Source organism: Cebidichthys violaceus, unplaced genomic scaffold, assembly GCF_023349555.1.
Source record: "Cebidichthys violaceus isolate CVI_PGR_0920_01 unplaced genomic scaffold, fCebVio1.0.p SCAF_17, whole genome shotgun sequence".
Taxonomy (NCBI): Eukaryota; Metazoa; Chordata; class Actinopteri; order Perciformes; family Stichaeidae; genus Cebidichthys; species Cebidichthys violaceus.
The window spans coordinates 13961929-13984824 of NW_027176340.1; the positions used below are offsets into that span (position 1 = coordinate 13961929).

General features: G+C 40.7%; 1 protein-coding gene across 1 annotated transcript in view; it reads left to right on the plus strand.

Annotated features, from left to right (window-relative positions):
• Positions 1-22896, plus strand: part of LOC137874052 (copine-9-like) — a 237599-nt gene that overhangs the window by 92214 nt on the left and 122489 nt on the right. The gene's annotated exons all lie outside the window — the stretch shown is intronic.

Sequence of the window (22896 nt, forward strand, 5' to 3'; positions counted from 1 at the left end):
TGTGGAGTACATTTGGGCTACAAATAAGGCCGCACAATCATTAAGAGTTTGTGAATCAGCTGCAACATCTTCAGGTCCGAGATCTGCTGTGGCTTCTACTGGAATTGGTTCCTTACCATTGTCATTCAATATATTAAAATGTGTTCAGGAACATAGTCAAGTTGTTCATTTGATACCATTTTGGAATGGTCTCTGTTAAGATGTTTTGAATAGGAGTTTAGATTGTGATATGTTCTGTTGCAGTTCTTCTGGAAATAAATTCTTGGGAATTTGATGAGGCATGAAATGCTCTGAGGTGCAGGATGAGCTTCCTGACTTCTTCTCCAATTACACGCTTCCACTTTGGCCGGAGCATAACCTGGAGACATAGCCTGGAGCTTGGACATGAGCTTGGACATGAACATGACAGACTGTGGTTGGATAGGGTATGCAAGGTTTCAAACCCAATACATCTAGAACAGCTTGTCAGTTGCGCAGGTCTGCAGTTCATCTCCAAGCGGAACAGCAATCTTGTCACCTCTTCCGATGATCGGTTAATGTTGAGCAGCTCCACTTTGGTGTCTGAGGCATAGCAAAGTATGTGTCTGCTTGGTAATGACAAAAAAATGTGTCCACTATCAACACATTTGTATGAAGAGCGTTTAATCCATTTCCAGGGCAGTTATGGCATGAAGTCATCCATCCTGTGTGCCATACTGGAGGATGTAGTACAGCTTACATGACAACCAGTACATTCACTGAAAAGTGGAGACATACTGTTGGACGGAAGAACAACTCCAACAGGCCAGGCTGGGATTGAAAAGCTTAATCAGCTGTGAGGCAGCTCATACATGAGCAACTGAGATGTTGTCAGACACAAACTTTACACAATACTCATACATGTTGATCAGAAAACAAACATTTTAGCAAAAATGTTGCTGATAGGTAACAGTCATTTAAAATCAATTGCAAAAAATGAGTGAGCCTGCTTTTGTAGGTCACAGCTAAGCAGCAGATAGATCACTTTTGATTTGTCCACTCCTGGACAATCCAATTCTGAAACACTGCAGCTACTTGACACTACTTGATTGCTACATGGAGGTCATATATTATGATGTCTGCTAACATAATATAACCGAGCCGAACGTTCTATTTTTGATTTGCTAGACACGTGGCACACGAGAAATCATCAAAATAGCAATGAAATGTTTATAAATATTAAATTATTTAGAATTGTTAATACTTTTTGTCCAAATGTTTTATAAGTTCCCACCGGCGGGGGCGCTCGGGCCGGACTGGTTAATGCCCAAAGCAGATAGGCCATAGAGCAATCTAAATAGAGAACATTTCAATGATCCAGCTCAGAGTATGCTGCTGTGTTTTTAAACCACTTCACATACAGTATATGACGGCTGTTAGACTAGGATCCATACTGGGTTAACAGTGGGAATTCTTGTTCTGTGCCTCCCTCTGTCACTCTCTCCATCACCCCCCCCCCCCCCCCCCCCCCCACACACACACACACACACACACACACACACACACACACACACACACACTTACTTCACAAGAGCAGCAAAAGGAGGTCAGAGTGTCTCTGGAGATTTATTTATGTTTTCCCACATCCAGCTGACAGCTCCAGGCCACAACCTCATAACCCTCCAGTTAGCGCGTACACTACACTATACAGTCCATCGATTATTTATTAATCGGTGACAACACAACTGCGATATGATATCACAATCTCAAAGCCATGCTGGCCGTGTTCTTGCCTCTCTTAACTGACTCTATCCTAAAAAAAGCCAAAGTAAATATGCAGTAAGCTAAGAAATTCAAATTCCCTCAAATGACACCAGCTGCCCACATCAGGACATTAATTGCACCTCCTCGCTCCTCTTTTCTCCAACTCAGTTTTGATTCCCGCAGCCATCGCCATTACCAATTTCCTTGAGTGTAATGAGGGTAATAAGAATAGCAGGGATCGCACCACTTACCGATGAACGCGTTACTCGGTATCTCACAGCCCTTCCTACACACTCAACCTCAATCGTACTTGCCATTTATTATTGAAAGCTACCCAGTAGCAGCTCGCTGGGCTTTGGGTCTAACCTAGATAGGATGCTGTCTCAACCAGTGCCCTGTCCAGACTGCTCACTTTGGATCTGAGATGACACCATACCAGTGGCGGGCCGTGCATTTTATACCTGGGCCTTCTGTGCTGTCCTAATACAGTTGAACACCTCATTGTGACGCCACAGCTATGGTTATTATTTGTTTCTGGGGCTGTAACAATACACGTATTCGTATTGAACCGTTCATTACGAGGCTTACGAACCGAACAATATGTTTGAATAATACTAGTGCATTTGGAAAATGCAGAAGCTTAAATTGTGGGAAATATAATGTTTTCGGTGGCTCAGGTAGGAGACAACGGGCTGTGTGACCTTTTGAACCCGGAACAATAACAAAAAACAGCTGAGGCACTGCATGTGTGTATAACAACAAAGCATGACAAATCAACCCACCAACACTGCAGCGATAGAGCACGAGCCATTCATATTATTCATAAAAACGACACGATAGACAAATTAACACAGTAGTAACGCTACTGCAGATGTAAAAAAACAAAAGCAGTTCACTTACCAAATCTGCCTTCACTTAAAAACAAAGTCCATCTTCCTTTCTTTGTTAACAAAGAGTTTAATACTGCGGTTAATCCTCCTTGAGAAATCCGTTTCTCCTCCTTCAGCCATTGAGTGTTAAAAAAACAAAGCTAGGTAAAAAAAATAAAAGAATCTACACCAAGCAAAATGCTAAAAATGTCATAACTTCTCTTACATATGTTGTAACTTGAACTCTTAGTAAAGCTTTCTGTTTGACAAAAGTCACACTAATGCAGATATACTTAGCAGGCAACCTCGCTACTGCTGGCATGTCAAAGAATAGGCCTAACATGTCAAACTAAAGATCTGATTGGTTGAAGACTATAACAATCAACACTATCGTCCCCATTTACTTAAACTGCAAAGGCTCTCTAGCGGGCATTGGGCCTCTCTTCTTACCTAGAGACAAAGAGGTGAAATCTGATTGGATAAAAGCTCTACTTAAAACAAGCTGCACTGGAAGCAGCGCTGCAGGCTAGAAGCAGAGCAACTGAAGAAGACAGTAGCTGTGCAATGAAAAAATAAGCTAATGGGAAAAAAATGATAATACTTGTAGTGTATTTGTGAAAAATTATTAAATTATAAAATAGCTATAACTTTGTGATTCTGTTTAGGCCAGCAGAGAAGGCTTTGCTGGTTCTGATGGCCCACCACTGCACCATACATATTGTATAAGACAATAGCGTGAATGCTGCACTGCCATAGATTGTAGTGTGTGCCACTGGCTGATAAAATACAGACTCAAAATCTAACCTCCAAATGTGTCATGCTGTTGAAATTATTTTTCTTTTGCAAAAAGCAAAGCAGACCATTGTGCCATCAAAGTCTGTGGGGAAGCTAGCATTGATAGGGGAGTGCCAGTATCTGTTTTTACTATAACTGCAAGGGATACAGATGGTAAGTGTCAGTGAGTTTTTTTTAATTTTTTAAGTGTCTGACTTTGACCTGGTTGCTTTTAAAATGTTTTTTTTTCCCGGTGTTTGTGTGTTTTCTTCTCATGGAACGCTCAGTTTGTATGTAGGCCAAACCAGCACGAAACTGGAAAGCTTCCAGAAAGAAAAACAACAATTTTTTTTGTTTCCTCCTGTTCACTTTCTTTTGCTTTATGCTTCAAAACTCCTCAATAATCTACTTAAGTACACCAGTGTAAAGAAATTACCCACCATGCCCCCTCACCGCCAATTAAAAAGCTCTCCTCTCATGCTGTGTGAAACGTCTCATCACATTTCGCAGGAGTGTGAGCGCTAAACAAGAAACACAAACATGCATAATGAATTGTCCTCCTTTTTATATAAAAAAAGGCCAATGGACATGTTTTATCCTCCATGGCTGAGTGCACAACTTCAGCTATTCTCATCTGCTATTCTGTCTCTCTTACCCACATCTTCATTGGAAGATTTTCCAAAAAGAATTTTCTTCTCTCTTCAGTTAAACTGTCTGCCTGACACACTGTCTTAAATTATGTATTCAAAAACTAAAGTTACAATCTTGTATCCATAGTTATATAAGCATAGAGCATAAAGCCTTTCTTTGGAGAATATGGGTAATACTCTCCTTCTGAAAATAAGAGTAGCCGGCCAATCAGGACCTACCTGAATACGTGTGGACCACACAGTATATAAGGCAGCACACAGCTGTCATTTTCTCATAGACTTCTATACAATCAGACTTATTTTTGCAACCAGAGGAATCACCCCCTGGTGGCCATTAGAGAGAATGCAGGTTTAATATACACCCGCATTGGCTTCACTTTTCAGAACCGTAGGTTGTCGCCTGGTTCTAACTCACACAGGCTCTGCCCTCTACTGGACTCTACAGGAACAGTGGGTGGAGCCAGATGAATGCACATAGCACAAGAACAGCTGTTCTGTGCGTCTGATGGGGGCATTGTGTTCAACGCAAAATGCAAACACATGAACTGGGTAAAGCAGATGTAACTTTGCCTCCCTGTCCACCGCATGAGGTGGAAGACAAAAAGCATCCAGCTGTATAACCGTCGACCTGAAAGAACTCAAGTCATTGGGACAAAGGGGGGATTTGGTCTGAGCTTCGCAAGGTCCAGCGCTGGTTGCGAGGAAAGGACATTGAGTTTAACATGAAAGACTAGAATACATTCTGTTTGTTTTACTGATGAGAGAAAAGAAAATGAGATAGTCTGTTAACTCTGCATGTATTTGGTCTCATTTATAAAGTATTTTTAGATGCATAAAACGTTGTGATTTATTAAATGTATATCTCTTCTAAATGGCTGGTTTACCTATTCAAGATATTATGAGGTGATGTGGAAATGGCAGTAAAAATTGTCAAGAACATTAATTTACGCACAAATTTGCTCTCATGATTCATAGAGAAGGCCTTTTGTGAATTGGGTCGTGATGGTTTGTCATTTTTTTTGAGTCCCCAGAAACACAGTTTCCAAAACATTGCTCTAGAGCTAGACTCTATTTTCACTCAGCTGCATGAACAGGCTTTTCTTTCTAGTTTTGTAGCAGGTACTCATTAACTAATTAGTATCAGGGAGAGCAATGGCACAAAAGAGACAGGGAGGTAGAGATGACTGTGTCAAGTGCACGCTTTAATTGGAGTGGAAGAAAGAAGAAGGGAAGTATGCTATAACCCACTTTAATAATCCCTTTTCTCTTTCTTTTGACTGGCTACACCTACACAACAGAGCAGCAATTGCCAGTACAATTCAGACAATGGGGTGAATAAAGTGGTGATATGCGTGACCCTATGTGCTGCAGTTACTCAACATAAGTTTCTGTTTTTTTTCTGTCAATGTAGTTGTCGGTGCTGTTGGTTTCTTAGTCTGTTCAGTACTTCCTCTGTAGGCAAGGCAAGGCAAGTTTATTTGTTTAGCACATTTCAACAACAAGGTAATTCAAAGTGCTTCACATAAAACCATTAAAAGTATCAAAACATAAGGCAAAAGAAAAGGAGATTTAAAAACAATCAAGAACATTCATTGAAACATTAAAAACAGTCATTAAAACACTAAAAATCAGTCTAAGAAATAAAATACAGCAGTAATAGAAATGCAGGACATTGATTAATATCCTTGAATCTGGTTCAATTAAAGGCAGCAGCAAACAGAAAAGTCTTCAATCTTGATTTAAAGGAGCTGAGGGTCTCAGCAGACCTGCAGCTTTCTGGGAATTTGTTCTAGATATGTGGAACAGAAAAACTGAATGCTGCTTCTCCATGTTTAGTTCTGACTTTGGGAACAGAAAGTAGACCAGTCCCAGATGACCCAAGGAGTCGGGATGGTTCATAAGGTAGCAGCAGATCAGAGATGTATTTTGGCCCTAAACCATTCAGTGCTTTATAAACCAACAGCAGGATTTCATAGTCAATTCTTTGTTGGACAGGAAGCCAGTGTAAAGACCTCAGAACTGGAGTGATGTGATCCACTTTCTTGATCTTAGTGAGGACTCGAGCTGCAGCGTTCTGTATCAGCTACAGCTTTCTGATTGACTTTTTACATAGACCTGTAATGTAAAACAAACTGCATGTATAAAGTTTGCGCTGCAGAAAGACAACAAACATTTTTGGACCTAAAATAAGGATCCAGACTAGAAAAGGTTTTGAACCTTTTTACCCTGGGGTAAGTTTCCAAAAATTCCCCAAAACCAACAATGACTTTATTCTACTAGCGAGCACTGTCTGTGTATCTACAACTTGATACAATTGATGTTTCTGTGCTATAAATAAATATATAAATATAAATAAACTGTCATCCAAAAACTATTAAAAACATATAGAAGAGCCCTGCTGTTCCACTGAGTTACATATTCCCTTCATTGCCATAGACATAGTGTACCTTGGGAAAATGTAACTGAGCATACTCCAAGACACTTTTTTATGGTTTTCACTGCTTTGCAAGGGTTGGAAAGCTGGGAGGAATATGATGATATTTCTCTGACATGGCCAAACGATCTACAGAAGTGAACACTTAACAGTTCAAATGAATCTGTTTAAGACAGCATGATACACAATTTATTTGTGATGGAACACATTTCTCTTTCCTTCTTTAATTTACTTTCTTTGCTTCCCACTTATCGTCAACCCTGGTCCCTGATTCACATCCCCTCTGCCTATTCCCAAAACGCAGACCACTTTCCTTCCCTCCATCCTCTGCTCTCTCTGGAGAACATGAAAGCTTTTCATCAGAGAGCTGTGTAATTGAATGAGCTGCTCATGCTGTCAGTCGCCCCGTCGCCCTGTCATCCCATCAGTGGGTGACAGGAGAGAAATAGATGGTGTGTGTGTGTGTGTGTGTGGCAGAGGCCAGCGTTGCCGGTTCTCCCGGTCCACCCCTACCCCCCATGTGCCCCCTTCACTTCTCCTATTCCCTGCCTTGTAATCAAAATGAACATCAACCTCCCCGTGCTGAAATCACAGAGGGGAGAGATACTTTGACAGAGGGACAACCTCACACGTTGTCAGGAATGGACACACACATGTGATCGCTGTACTCACATAGCTGCATGCATATTGATGTGTACACACAAATGTACTCTTGCATCTCCTCCTCCATGTTCACCAGAGGATCAGCGGTGCCGGGCAGAATAGTCTACCTTCGTCCTGCAGGATTCTGCTTTGAACACAGCGTTCCTCTGCTTCCAAAGCACCAGTATTTAAATGTATGTATTGTTTCATTGTGGAAAAACTTTGAGGAAATCCTGAAGTTCAAATAAAAAAAGAGAAACGTCACTTCTGTAGCTCCGGCACCTTTCAGTTGGAGTCTGACTAACCTGACGCTCTGAATTCTCTCTGAATGACACCTGTGTAAAGTGGAGAAAATTAAACAGCCTGTTTTTTCTTTGTCTCCTGTGGGACATTAGGCCACAATGAGCTCCCTCCATTTAGCTGTCCTATTTGTAGTTTCAGTAACAGAAAATTTGTATGGGGTAAAGTTGTTAGTGCCGAGCCTAAACTCCTAAACTGGAGGGCCAGTGTACTGTCTTTCACTTGGTCCCTTGACCAAGGACCAATCCAGCTGGTTTTCTCCTTGCCAGGAGCTAAAACTCCTACTCCCATCACAACGAGGTCATAGCACAAGGAGAAGGAAAGATGCGGCTAAACAGCACATTGGTGAACTGGTTAAATGTCTTGCTTGACAATAAAACTTTAAGAGTTATGAGTCAAGGCTTTCAAATATGGTGCTATTTGTAGAATGGACGTTTCTTTCAAGATGGTCCCACAAACAGGATTGTCTGACTCCTGACAACAGAGGAATGAATGTTTGTGTGAGCTGATGGGTCGCCTCCTCCTCTCCTTGACCCAATGCTGGTGTCCCTTGTGAAGCGTGAAAGCATGCTGTTGAACTCTGGGTTTGGTCCAGAACAATGCGCTCTGGTCCACCTCTGGTGTTCATTTTCAGGATGCTCTGGTGCGGTTCCCCGGAGCACACACCTGGTGTTGAATATGTTATATAAACGACATTCAACATGTGCTTTACACATATCAGTATGTCTAGCATTATAAAAATATACCTCACCAGGAACCTACATAGTGGAGAAACGGCACACGTCTGGAGAAGCCTCCATTGTGAAACAAAGATGCTCTTTGTTTTATGGTAGTGAGTACTTTCACACCTGCAGTTGGGTTCATTTGGTCCGGTCCAAGGGAAAATATGATTCATTGTTGCGTTTAGGTTCTGTTTAGGTTCCTGTTCACACTGACCTTTTAGTCAGTTTAAGTCAGGTTGTGACATCTTAATCAGTGTTAATCTTAAATGTGTTAATTTGCATAAATAGATCATATACATTGTTTTAGTGGTGCCACGGATCATATCAAGGATTGGAGTCATGGATTGGATCACCACAAAACATTTTTTTTAGAGATCCCCAATTATGCTTTTTTTTTATGCTAATGCTAATTGCAGATCATTGATGACCCATATTGGCAGATACAGATCATTTTTGTCTTTTTGTTTTGTTATAGGAGCTAGTCTACAAGGATCCAGACTTTAAGGATCTCGGACCAACTACGATTTGTTACACCAGTAGACCAGTAGGAGAAAGCCGCAATTTCAGGAATAGAACACCAAGGACAACATACCATACAAAATGCTCTAACAATAACCTCCAAACATACTTTTTCCTAAAAGCCAGGAGGAGGAAGTGAACAGTTAGCTGTAGACTTGCTTCATTACTAACGTGATGTTTTACAGCAAGTATGTCCGTAATGTAGATAACACCTGCTCTATATGTGTCCCTCACTCACCGAAACTTCATCACTCAGGGAATTCTCTGGAATACAGCTATTGTGATTATTCCCAATCACCCACAATGAAGCCAGGGTCACTGATGTGGCACTACTCCCAGAGCTGTTGCACTGACCACAAAGTACATCTCTCTCTCTCTCTCTCTCTCTCTCTCTCTCTCTCTCTCTCTCTCTCTCTCTCTCTCTCTCTCTCTCTCTCTCTCTCTCTCTCGCTCTCTCTCTCTCTCTCAGTTGATTGCATATGATGAGGTAGCCTCTATGGGGAAAACTGCTGGAGGCCATCACTGCAGCCTAATGGCAGGCTGAGAGAAGGGACGCTCCATTTTCTATACTGTATGTAAGTGGCTTTAAAGGTGAGGATTGCACTGTAAAATGATAAGAGATTATTTTCTCTAATCTGCTGAAGCAGTTTTGACAGTGGCTTTTTTAGTCTGTATATAGTGCATGATGTAAGGGAAATGTCAAATGTGTCAATGTCGAAAAATTCAACAGCGAGACTTTCAGGCAAAAATATGTTCAATCCTCAACTGCTCGGTGTCTAGATAATTCATCGGGAGAGAGGAAGCTGGCTGATGAGATAATATTGCGTTTGAATTGAATACTACCCCAAACCAACCTAATTAAAATAATATAACAAATAAACCCTTTGTGTAATTGCCTGCTGAGTTTCTGAAGACTGGCAGAACAGAACTGGCACATAATAAGTCATAAAATTCTATTAAGCTGTCAGAATTGTTATGAATGTCTCATGCCTTTTCTTCAGGATACATATGGCCCAGTTCAACTCCAGGAATTCTTTAGGGACTCAGAAACTTCACCTGTATTTCGAGGAACCAAGTTCTAGTTTTGGGTCCTGGAATGTAAACTACGTAGTACACACTAATGTCCTTTTATCCTAATGTTGAATAGTACCCGACTTACTCAGTACAGTATTCAATAATTGTTTGGGAATTTTACAGTTTCCTAGGAATTACATTTGTATTGGACATTTCCATGGTGAACAATTTTCATCTGGTTCCAAAGTTTAGTGCCAATGCAGAAAGTAGTGTGTTGAGGTAAATGTGAAAGGTCTTTGGGAGAAGAGTGTGCGACAACTCCTGTTTGCTCTCCTCCTATAAGTAGTCTCCTGGTGACGGTGAGGACGAAATGCAAATATGAGTGAGAAACAAAACACTGACACTCACAGACATGGGTCTTCTTACTTCTTGTGATCAGAAAATAAACAAGAAGACCCTTTAACTGTGTTTTGTTTGATGATGATGATGATGATGATGAAGAACCTCATGGACCTGTGAGTCCTTTGGATAATCTTTTTTGAGTCTCTATGCTCTGCGTTTTATAAAGGTGGTTAACCTCACCTCGCAGGAGGCCGCGGACCTCTCGCTCTATTGTTGTTGTTTGAGCAACAAAGTCACGCCGAGAAAAATCAGCTGGATCCGGCTTACAATGAAAAAGTATTTAATAATTCACAAATGCTAAAAGGCAGTTACAAACTTAATTACACTGTCGACAGTAAGGAATTGCGAAACCGAGTTCAAACACTCTCCCACCCCAACCGGCCGACAAACGCCAGTTTACAGTAAAAGAAGATCGCCAAGAACTGAATTACGTCTCTCCGAACAATGTTTTTATACCCGAAAGTCAGTAGTTTACTTTCAAAAGTCCATTATCAGCTTTGTGATTGGCTGAAATCCGATTGTCTCCTCCTGTCCTCTGACAATGCTCTCCATTGGTCTAAGTGATCCGGATAATGTCTGAATAGTGTCCGCTGGTCCGACCTGTCCTCCTCGTAAAACTGCATGTACCCGACCCCCACGCTTTCTTAGGGCTGTATTCATCAACATCTCTGCTTGATCAATACATCTCCTTCCCCTACTGTCCACACCTCACATTCCTGAAGTCGGCTCACCCAACTCATCTCATTACCATACAGTTGTTTTCGGATCTGAAAAGCCTGTCTCAAAGGTCTCTCTCTTTCCCTCAAAACATTCAGTAACTGTATTTTATAGTTTGATACATAGAATGATTATACTTTTATGATTTAACACTTCTTCAAATAAACATGTTATAACATTATATCCACCACTAGATGTGCTTATTAAACACACTAATATTGCTTTTTAACTTTAAATTCTTCACAGTTTCCACATCACTTTGACCTCATTCGACTATTAAAGATGCTTGTATATGTTGCTCATCAAATTCAATATTGTGATGCTGCTGCCGTGACCTGGTTTTCCTTAAAAAAAAAACATTTTTATTAAATCTCACAGGGAATAACCTGGTTAAAGTTAAAGCAAAAAACAGGAATCTCAAATTCAATTAGATTAAACTCTCAAATGGCTGGGCAATCGGCTGAGATATTTAATTGATAGCATTTGAGGTCCTGTTTAATCGTTGCTCATGAATATTAGATGTCCATTGTTGATGATCCGCTGTGAGATGTGCATCACTGTTAAAGCACATCTGAGGGAGATGACTCCATTTCTCTGCTTTTTACGTCCTTAGCTGAGAGATGAAAGCTTCACGTTCGGAAAAAACCCTTCACTCAAATATTTTAGATTTGAAGAAAAGAGACTATTAAGCTTTCTGTATATAACACGATTTACAAATATATTATGGCGGTGGTATTTCCCAGAGGCTTTTCTAGATATAATTGACCTTCTGTGAGTCGCTGGTAATAAATGTTTGTCTCAGATTATTTTTACCTGGAATAGTTTAATAGGCTTCAAGTAATAATCTTGAAGATTTTCATTGAAACAAATGTTTGTTAAGTCACCATCTATCGAGGAATGAGGTAACACAATGGTGATTGAGCCTATGGCCTACTGATGAAAGCCCTTGCATTTGCAGAACTGGGTGTCATTCTCAGGAATTCCACACACTGTTTGGATCTCTGGGAAATTATATCAAAGAGCGCACCCGCAATTACATCTTATCGCCATAGGTGCCACCAAAGAGAATGAAACAGAGATTTTAAAGAAATGCTGTGGTTTGTTAAAGCTTGGCTTTTGTAAATTTACTATTTTTGTCAATGGAGTCTGGAGAGCATGGATAAAGGCTTCAGTTTCCCATCTGAAAGGGCTGTCTGACAGCAAGATAAAGCAGTGAAAATATTATCTCTATATAACGTACACCAACATAAGTACACAAGTTACTTGACAAAAACATTAACATTGACTTCTCGTTTGTCAGGGGGAACAAACTTTGGCCTCCGGGCTGAAAGATCGCTGGTTGTTGGACCCATCCACCTCCACCTCCCCTCCCACCCGCTCTGTGTTTGCTTTAGAGGTCTTTATACTTCCTCGTTAAGATTAAGGGAATAACATGAAACATATAACTACAAATTACGGTGCTTTACTTTTTGTAGGAATTTCTACGAATGCTTGATGAGACCAGCCCGACCTGGTAAATTCTCGACATCTTTCAAACTCCACAGTTTGAAATGCCGTCTTTCCTTTTTGTTCTTCAATAAATGGCATCACAGCCTTTCCACAGCAGTTTTTTTCTCAGTGGAACTCTTGTTCCATGAGTTCTCAGGGTAGTTCCCCTGCGTCTACTTCCACATGCATGAATATATCAATCTTCTCACACAGCAGCCACCCCCAGGATCCAGGATGCAGCAAAATTATGAGGTAGTCTCTTGAATGAAAAATCTGTACATTAATGTGTAAATGTTGTAAAAATACAATGGATTACAAATTGCCCAAAATGATAAAACTCAAAGTGCCATTACCAGAGCGTGTCTTTAATTAGCTTCCCTGACAATACAAATCCTTTGTTAAGGGATCTTTCTGTTTTTCTTTTATCTTCCTTTCTTGTAAAGTAGAGTTATCAAAGGATCATACTGCATCAGTGACAGTCAGGGTTTGAGAGATTAACTGCTCAGCAGAGGGAAAGATTCTTCCTGCTTCTGCACCAGAGAGATGGCACACTGCACATATGGTGCCTTTCATTTTTACAGTCTGGACCCAAGACTCACTTTTGTTGTACAGGTAACTTCAGTGAGAAGGCTCCTACTTTAACAATTCAGATCTCACACAGAGGTTCCCAGCCCAGTGTTAGAGGAAGCCTCTTTGGTTTTCGTGCATCGTTACCATAGAAGGTATATAAGAAGTAGATGTAGTCTTCATGATGTCACCATTGGTTTGTAGACTGTGGTTTTGAAGAATCGAGTTTGGCATTTCGGCCATCGACGGAGCCTTCATTTGGACTATATGGGTAATAGTCTCCTCCTGAAAAGAGTAGCCGTCCAATCAGGACCTCCCTGAATACGTGTGGACAGCACAGTATATAAGCCAGCACACCGCTGTCTTCAGAAACCGGCGTAGAAGCAATAGGGCCCCGCCTGTACTTATAGAACTTATATTGTGTTACAATATTGTAACCTTCCTTCTAACCATACACTGTATATAAGAAGGGGACATAGTCGTCATGACGTGACCCATTGTGAACTGTCGTTTTGACGCTTTGATGCCTCGGGTTTGGCGTTATAGCCGTGGCCATCTTGTAATACGGCCGTTGCTATCTTGGCTTGGCCGTATTATACGGCTCTGGTAGAGACGTGTCAATCACAAGGTGGCCCTGCCCTAAAGCATACCCTGCTTTATGGTCAATTTGACTCTAAATGGACCATAGTTTACTAAAAAAACATCATGCTGTATAGAAGAAGACTTGAAACTAGCGACTGAGACTATAAACTTGGGAGCACTTGCACGCCGTAACGGCGTTCGCGCTTGCTCTAGAGTGCGCCTTCCACGTGTCTACACTGACAACAATGGATTTGAGTCGCAAAAAACGTGACATTTGACGTCCTTTAAGACTTCTTCAGCTAATTTGGGAAACTCCGTTTTACAGATTTGTTGATTAAATTGATGAGTTGACAAAATTATATGATTGTTTGTCGACTAAGAATTTCTTTGGTCAAGCTCTACTAAATTGCTACAAAATCCTTTATTTAAGTAAAAAGTGTGTGTGAGCTTGCAACAGTGGGAGATGTGGGAGGAGGGACAAGAAACATGTAGGAATACTCCTGCTGAAGGACTTGACACATCCGCACACATTGTCTTTGCTGATTTCCATCTTCATCAAGTTATTTTCTTCATCTCCGCTGTATCGATTTCTTCCATTCTGCTGTGTGTCTGATTCACTCAGGAGGATGCAGCTTCACCACCACTGAGCTTTTAGTAGTAGAGTTGCGGCAGGAATAGGAATAGGTCCCTCTGTGACAGTGGTGGCAGTGTGTGCGTGTGTGTGTGTGGGTGTATTAGCACACACTGCAGGTATCCCCATGCCCCCTCACCCACCCACCCCCATGCAAAAGTCATTATCGGAGAGATTGCAGCCTGCAGACGCTCATACATCACTGTTCGCCTTCTTCTTTAAAGGAGGGTGAGCGGAGATTGATTAAAAGGAGAACCAAACTGAGAGGAAGTTAGGAGTGTAGGAATTAATTACTGTTTCAAGTGAAGTTGTTTTAGGTGAGGAGCTTTACCTTCACACACGGCCGTGTCCACAACCGAGGTCGAGGAATGGACTGTAGACCAACTGAGGCGAAACCCCTGGTTCAAGGTTACAGGAAGCAGCCTCTCAGTGAGAATATGTCATGTGTGTGCAATAGCATCATCCCCAATGGATATTGCATGGGTGTGCTTGCGGTGTCCTTGTGCCCGTGCATGTGTCACAGACATTTATGGTCGACGTCTTTGAACCTCAGCTGGCGTTTTAATCGCAGCACCGCATCGGGGCCGTTCGCTCTCAGCGGAGCGGCGTCAAGTGGATGGAACGAATCGCCACGTTGTGTTGTGAGGTGGAGTGTGACTCGCAGCCACGGGGAGTTATCAAGTGGGTGATAAAGGTTCTCCATCTTTTTTCTTTTTTGTGAGTTTGACTTGTGGTGGAAAAAACTATTTAACAGTACCAAGTGAGCCCTATAATACTGAATACTGAAACAAGAAACATTGAGAAAAGAAGTTTGTCTTTGGAATATTTATTCTCTGCAGAGAAGGCTTCATCGTCATACAAACTGCAGCGCAAGGTGTGTATCTCACTAAGACATCTGTTTTTGTTCCTAATCTACACAATTTACATACTCCCTACACTAAAGAGTTACGACTGATCGAACCTAAACATTCCACTCCCTTTTGGATACTTCCTTTGAAGGAAGCTACAGCAGACATCCCATATTGTCTTGTCTAACATTGAATAAAGCACATAAGAGAAGTCACAGCACACAAATACTATCACACTTGAAAAACTAGTCAACACCCCAAAACCTGTCGGCGTGCCATCCCCTCGCACACTGTACACAATGACGTTTGGATCAACCTAGACCAAAGAACAGAGCAATGCACGAATAGTGATGATGGAATAAAAGTGTATGTTATATTGTTTTCCAACACACAAGAAGTATTTTATTAGAAGGTCGCAAGTTAGGGAATATTTTTGTATATTACCCTATATCCCCATATTGACATATGAACAAAAGTTTAACTAGATCATGTGAAGTTGGCTTCAAGCAATCCGCTAGTTAAAAGATGCATCGCTCCATTGTCCAGTGGTATTACAGAGGGAAGCTTCTCGTACTTCAAAAACAATCTTTGGCACCGTCATGCAGAAAACACACAGACCGGCCATCAAGTTACAAATGGAATTTAAGACAGCTGAAGTGACCTACCGCTGGCAATGTTTGTCATTTTAACCAGTGAAAGTGACAATAGGTGTATTATTAGTAGTTTATTGATTTCTTTGATAACATATTGCCTCTGGGGGGAAAAATCCTTAGCTTTTGATTCACTTTAGCTCCCACCCAACACGTACCGCAGCTGCAGAAAAAAACAGCTTGGGTCGCTATAGGTCCTCATTTGAAGCTCATGACGCTTTTGGTGTGTGTTCAGCCATTTAAAACAATGTGTATTTCAAAATGAGCTTGTCAGAGCAGCTCTCTGAGGCTGTGCCTAGGTACAGTGGCAATTTGAGCTAAATGCTATCAAAAGGCTAACATGCTCATTGTGACAATGCCAACATGCTGATGCATAGCAGGTTTAATAATTGACACCAACCTAGATCAGCGTGTTAGCGTGATAACATTTGCTAATTGGCAGGGTAACACAAAGTAGAGCTGAGGCAGAGTTTTTAAAGATATGTCATAAACCACATTTTTACCTGGTGGTGGCGCTAGAGGAAAAGTCAGGGGGTCACCAAAGTCATTAGGATGTATCCTCTGGGAAACATGAATGTTTGTTCTAAAGTGTGTGCCAATCTGCCAAGTAGATCAAGTTGAGACAAGCTATGAGCAAACAATTGCTTGAACGCCAGTCTGAAGAAGAATTTTTTTAGGCTACGGTAGCCCACTGCATGTCTCCATCCAGCTTTAAAGTGCTTTTGTGTCTGTGTTTTTTGTATGTAGCAGCCATGATATGTTCACCACAAAATCACATTCACAATTAGAAATCAAGGGAGTCTGGAATTGTTATCAGCTAATCTCATCAATATTTCCTGGTTTAAGGCAATTGCTGAGGACACCAACAATCAGCTAAATGTAAACAGTAATAAATTAATACAAATAAAAATTGTATAAGAGCAAAAAAGAGAATATAATATTGAATGTTCTTGGATAAACATGGTACATTATCCATGCTTAACATCAGCCCGTTAGCATCAGCTAACTTAGCTCGTGAGCACACCAACAAGAGACTCTTTCCATTTAGCCTAAACATTATATCTGTAAAACATAAGTGTTGTAACGGGTGTGGTAAGGACCCAGAAGCAGTACGACAGACACACTGGATAGTTGGAATCAAAGCTTTATTTTCCACTGGACACACAACAGGTAACAGTCTAGGATAAGCACAGCTGTAGAATCCCACAGGTGAGAGCGATTGAGCTGATGAGGTGGGTGTGACTAACAGGTGCACTGAATAAGCTGATTAGGGGAATGAGAGATATATAAACAGGATAGAAGTGGCAGAGCTGTGACATATGTGGCTAAAAAGGATTAAGGATTATGCCACTATGAGACACCGTAAGAGGTGTGTGTGTGTGTGTGTGTGTGTGTGTGTGTGTGTGTGTGTGTGTGTGTGTGTGTGTGTGTGTGTGTGTGTGTGTGTGTGTGTGTGTGTGTGTGTGTGTGTGTGTGTGTCCCTCCATCCGTCCGTCCGTGTGTGTCCCAGGAATGGTACCACAGCAACAAAATGAATATCCTGTAGGACACAGGTGAAGTTCTGTGTGTGTGAGACAGCCCAGAATGATCTCAAAACTTGCGGAGACAAACTGGAGGAAAATATCTATTCAACAAGACAAACATTTGTTTTACTCCCAGTTTGATTTCCTTAACTCCCATTCTGTCTGCCATCTGTCTGTTATTTCCATCACTTTCTCTCCTTTTTGCTCTTCTCCCTGAATTTAGTAGTCTTCCGGCTTTGGGATGAGTGCAACATTTTCAAGTTCTCATCTCGTGAAAAAGTTGCTTTTTTTTCTTCTCATTTGACACCAATTGCAACAAACGTGCCACGCATCTTTACGATGACTTTGTGTGCAATGAATCCGCTTCTAACATTTGCTTTGTGTTGAGTTAGGCAGAGAATTTCTGAAAGCGTGCCTGTTAATCTGGAGCGGGTTTATGTGATGGCAACAAAGCATCCTTCAGCAAGCTTAAAGGCAGAACACCCCCCCACCGCCACTGAATCGGGGATCCCTCCCTTTTGAGAAATGACTTTGAGCCTCCTTTTTCTAATCCAGATCCAATTTCAATACAATTACTGAGATTGTCCCGTAATTCATCACCGAATGAGAAGTCAAATCTCCACCGAGAGAAGCACGGGGGATGGGAGCCGAGCCGTGATCAGACAGAAGATTCGTGGCGTGTCTCCAGAGCAGAAGTCCTCTTTTTTTTCCTCCTGTTTGTGATAATTCGGAGTGGTGGGGATCTGATCCGGGGTCAGCATTTCTGTCGCTGACATCAATCACCAGGGTGTACTGTGACCGGCTGCACATGGAGGGTTACTGTCTGATCGTGTGTGTGTGTGTGTGTGTGTGTGTGTGTGTGTGTGTGTGTGTGTTATGGGTCCCAGGAATGGGGCAACAAAATGAATATCCTGTAGGACACAGGTAAAGTTCAGCAGCAATGAAGACACAAGACGTTCAGTTCTTCTTCTAGATTACATGTTATTCTTAACTTCAAAAACAACATTCAACATAAACACCACTGTGTGTGTTCCAACAGTCTCCTACTGCCTCTGAAATGTACAAGTGTCAAACAGTCTGGTTATCTTACAATAAACAGCAGTATGTGCAGCTTTAAACTCTATAAACTGTCATTAACCATTAACTAATGTGGAATTCTGTCTTTACGCCTGAAACTCAAGGCACTTGTTCTGAACTGAAATTACTCACATTGTACACACGTGCTTTAAACTCATCTTCAGTGTCGTAAACAAAACTCTCAATCTACAACATTAATTTGTCCTACATACACAAGTCAACATTTCATATAAACTAACTGCTACCTCTCCAAAATATACTTATTCACAAGGCACTGAGACATATTAACACTTTCTGTAACTAACAGCAGTGTGAGAGCCCAAATAATTACTGTGTGAAAGTAGATCACGTTAGCGACATCCCTGCAAGACAACGCTCAGGTAAAACAACTAACCTTACCGCGGCATGGCAGCTAGCTTACCTGCTAAAGCTAAACTCGCGGCTCGAGACCGTTGTGGATTTCTAAACTACATATTTACACTTTCACGCACAAAATAACTTCACAAAACCTTACAAAATTAGCGTGCACATACAGTATTGTTTTCCAAGAGTGAGCATTCTACATATTAAATTGTTAAAAAAAAAACAATGACAAATTAAATCATAAATTAACATAAATGTGGTCACATGTTTGGTTGTGCCACATGTATGTGTGTGTGTGTGTGTGTGTGTAGCCCAGTTGACACTAAGAAAGAGGAAGTCACAAACCACGTTGCCTGCTGCATGAAGCATTCATGACGTAAATGTATTACTTCCAAAGCTTTGCATATTGTAAGAATTTAATTGACTCCTTCACTCCACTTGTTTGTCCGTGTCCTCCAGAATAACACAGAAGAGTCTTTTGATCAGACCCCCATACGATGAAGGACAACGTGATTTGTCAGTTGTTTCTAGGGTTGCAAAGGGGCGGAAAATTTTCGGTAAATTTCCGGAAACTTTCCATGGGAAGTTAAGCTCGGGAATTTTTTTAATTTTGACCATTTTTTTTTTTGCAAAAGTATATAACAGGGAACTTAAATGTAGTTGAGAACAAGACTATGCAAGCCTAGCTCAGGTGGACCCTGGATGCAGCTAGTTGGGAACATTGTCTGCCAGAAACATAAACATAAAATGTTGTGTGGTTTTTGAACATCTTTGTCATTACCTAGCATATTGATTACTTGGTAAACTGAAGTTTATTTGTATACAGTAGGCTTTTTTACAGCAGTGAGAGTAGGATGTACAGTTGTGGTCAAAAGTTTACATACACTTGTAAAGAACATAATGTCATGGCTCTCTTGAGTTTCCAGTTATTTCTACAACTCTGATTTTTCCCTAATAGAGTGATTGGAACAGATACTTCTTTGTCACAAAAAACATTTATGAAGTTTGGTTTTTTCATGACTTTATTATGGGTTAACAGAAAAAGTGACAAAATCTGCTGGGTCAAAAATATACATACAGCAACATGAATTAGCAATTTTGGTGACTTAGAAAGTTGTGTCAATGCAATGAGCTTCATAGCATGGCCTCTTAACTTCTTGTGAGTGATTATGAGTGACTACAGGTGGTGACTTCTCTGAGGCCATTTAAATAGGGCTCATTGGATACAAACGCCCACAGACGCTACAATGGGAAAGTCAAAGGAGCTCAGCATGGATCTGAAAAAGCGAATCATTGACTTGAACAAGTCAGGAAAGTCACTTGGAGCCATTTCAAAGCAGCTGCAGGTCCCAAGAGCAACAGTGCAAACAATTGTTTGTAAGTATAAAGTGCATGGCACTGTTTTGTCACTGCCACGATCTGGAAGAAAACGCAAGCTATCACCTGCTGCTGAGAGAAAATTGGTCAGGAGGGTGAAGAGTCAACCGAGAACCACCAAAAAGCAGATCTGCCAAGAATTAGAAGCTGCTGGAACACAGGTGTCAGTGTCCACAGTCAAGCGTGTTTTGCATCTCCATGGACTGAGAGGCTGCCGTGCAAGAAGGAAGCCCTTGCTCCAAAAGCGGCACCTTAAGGCTCGACTGAAGTTTGCTGCTGATCACATGGACAAAGATAAGACCTTCTGGAGGAAAGTTCTGTGGTCAGACGAAACAAAAATCGAGCTGTTTGGCCACAATGCCCAGCAATATGTTTGGAGGAGAAAAGGTGAGGCCTTTAACCCCAAGAACACCATGCCTACCTTCAAGCAAGGTGGTGGTAGTATTATGCTGTGGAGCTGTTTTGCTGCCAATGGAACTGGTGCTTTACAGAGAGTAAATGGGATAATGAAGAAGGAGGATTACCTTCAAATTCTTCAAGATAACCTAAAATCATCAGCCCGAAGGTTGGGTCTTGGGCGCAGTTAGGTGTTCCAACGGGACAATGACCCCAAACACACATCAAAAGTGGTAATGGGATGGCTAAATCAGGCTAGAATTAGGGTTTTAGAATGGCCTTCCCAAAGTCCTGACTTAAATCCCATTGAGAACATGTGGACAATGCTGAAGAAACAAGTCCATTTCAGAAAGCCATCAAATTTAACTGAACTGCACCAATTCTGTCAAGAGGAGTGGTCAAAGATTCAACGAGAAGCTTGCCAGAAGCTTGTGGATGGCTACCAAAAGCGCCTAATTGAAGTGAAAATGGCCAAGGGACATGTAACCAAATATTAGCACTGCTGTATGTATATTTTTGACCCAGCAGATTTGATCACTTTTTCTGTTAACCCATAATAAAGTCATGAAAGAACCAAACTTCATGAATGTTTTTTGTGACAAAGAAGTATCTGTTCCAATCACTCTATCAGAGAAAAATCAGAGTTGTAGAAATAACGGGGAAACTCAAGAGAGCCATGACATTATGTTCTTTACAAGTGTATGTAAACTTTTGACCACAACTGTATGTATGTCCACACAAAAGTTCACCATCACTTTGATTATTCGCGGCTGTTGGGGTTCATCAAAAAGCGCGAGTTGGGCAGTTTATCATAAGTAAAAGTAATTACTGCAAATGAAAGGCTGAGCAATAAAAACGTAATTCAAAACTATATTTTAAAGATATATGGAATGCAGCACATGCTGTGTTTCTTTGCAAAGGATGTAGCTAGCTATTGTAGCTAGCTATTGTAGCTATTGTGATGGCATTCCTCTATCACATGTGCAGTGCATTCTTCCATCACATGCACACTACAGCAGGGCTATTGAGGCCACACTACTGCAATAGGGAATACACTATTTTATTCAACGTTCATGTTTTTGTTCAATGAAAGAATAAAGTTCTACTCACAAATGGATTAAGTCAAAAATATAATTTTTCAAATTTGTATTAGAAATGTTTGCATGCATGTCTGCTTATGACAAAACAAAATGTTGTTTTGTCATGTTTTGTCATATAGGACAAGGTAAATACAGTTAAATTACCCCAAAATTTCCAGTTTATTCCCGTTAATTCCCGTATATTCCCGTTAATTCCCATGGAAAGTTTCCAACTTTGAATATTCCCGGAATTTTGCAACCCTAGTTGTTTCACATTTTGAAGTATCGCTTTAGAGAAACTGTATGGAAACGGCAACATTCAATTAAACTTCCTCAATTGATCAAAAAGTTGATGTTCTGAATGGATCATGGATCACAGCTTCTACTTCTTCTACTCTTTTTTTTACTGGTGGATTACAGCCATGCATAGCCTGTAGCAGCAACTTACTAAACTACACTGTAGCTGGGTTCATTCGCTCCAAACTAGTTGATGGAAACGGCCTGATTTGCATTTCATTTTTTTCACATTTCAATAGTTCACTTGACAGTTGAATAGAAACACGACTAGCTGCAGTTAACTTTTGCTGCTGGATATACTAATGTTTGCACCAAACTTTTTTTCACTTCCCCCGCGGTACGCCATGGACCGGGAGCCAAGCAGTCAGGCCCGCCACGAAAGGGGAACGTGTTTACTGCAGTAGTTTATCTGAAACTCATGAATATGTTCGTCAAAAGACTACAACAAAATTGATTGGTCAAAGCCTAAAATGGACATTTAATACAGGAATGGACAGTTAAAACTCTGATATCTATGAACCTTTCTTCCAACATCATCCCCTCACTGTATGATTTCTCCGTGTGTGCTCAAGCTCCCAAGCGCCCATTACATGTTTTGCCTTTGGTCACAGGTCAAACAGCTGAATTAACTTCTAATAGGACATTGCATTGAACAGTAATTACCTCATTTGTCTAATCATCTGTCTTTTGCAATCGGCATGTTGTCATTTAATGTGTTGGAAGATGTTTTGATTGATTTTGTCATAGTTTTTGTTAATCACACATTGTTAATCATAAAATATGATTATATATAACTGTATTAATCCCAAAGGAAATTCTTGTGCCAGAGTTTCATCAGCAGAATAGCAGAATACAAATATAAACATATATGACCAGTAGAATAACAATTATTAAGTGTTAAGAAATAATACTAACACCATTGCAAAATAGAACACAATAGCAATAAGAGTATGGTGAATAAATAATGTAAACAATGCATATATAAAGTAAAATACAACAACAAATATTAAATACAAGAGTAAAATACAAAGTGTATAAGGACTGATACTAACACAAGTAGTGGTGTTATCATTTATTTTTAACTATTATTCCATTTAATGTCTTGGTACAGTATTAGTGTACACATATTGTTTTTGAGGCAAAAAATGACCATGACCAACTCCTGCAGCAGTTTATAGTACAACCACAAATACCTGCAGGACGAGTCTGTTGTGTCCTCCATTGTTCCTCAGCCTCTCACTCTCTTTTTTCAC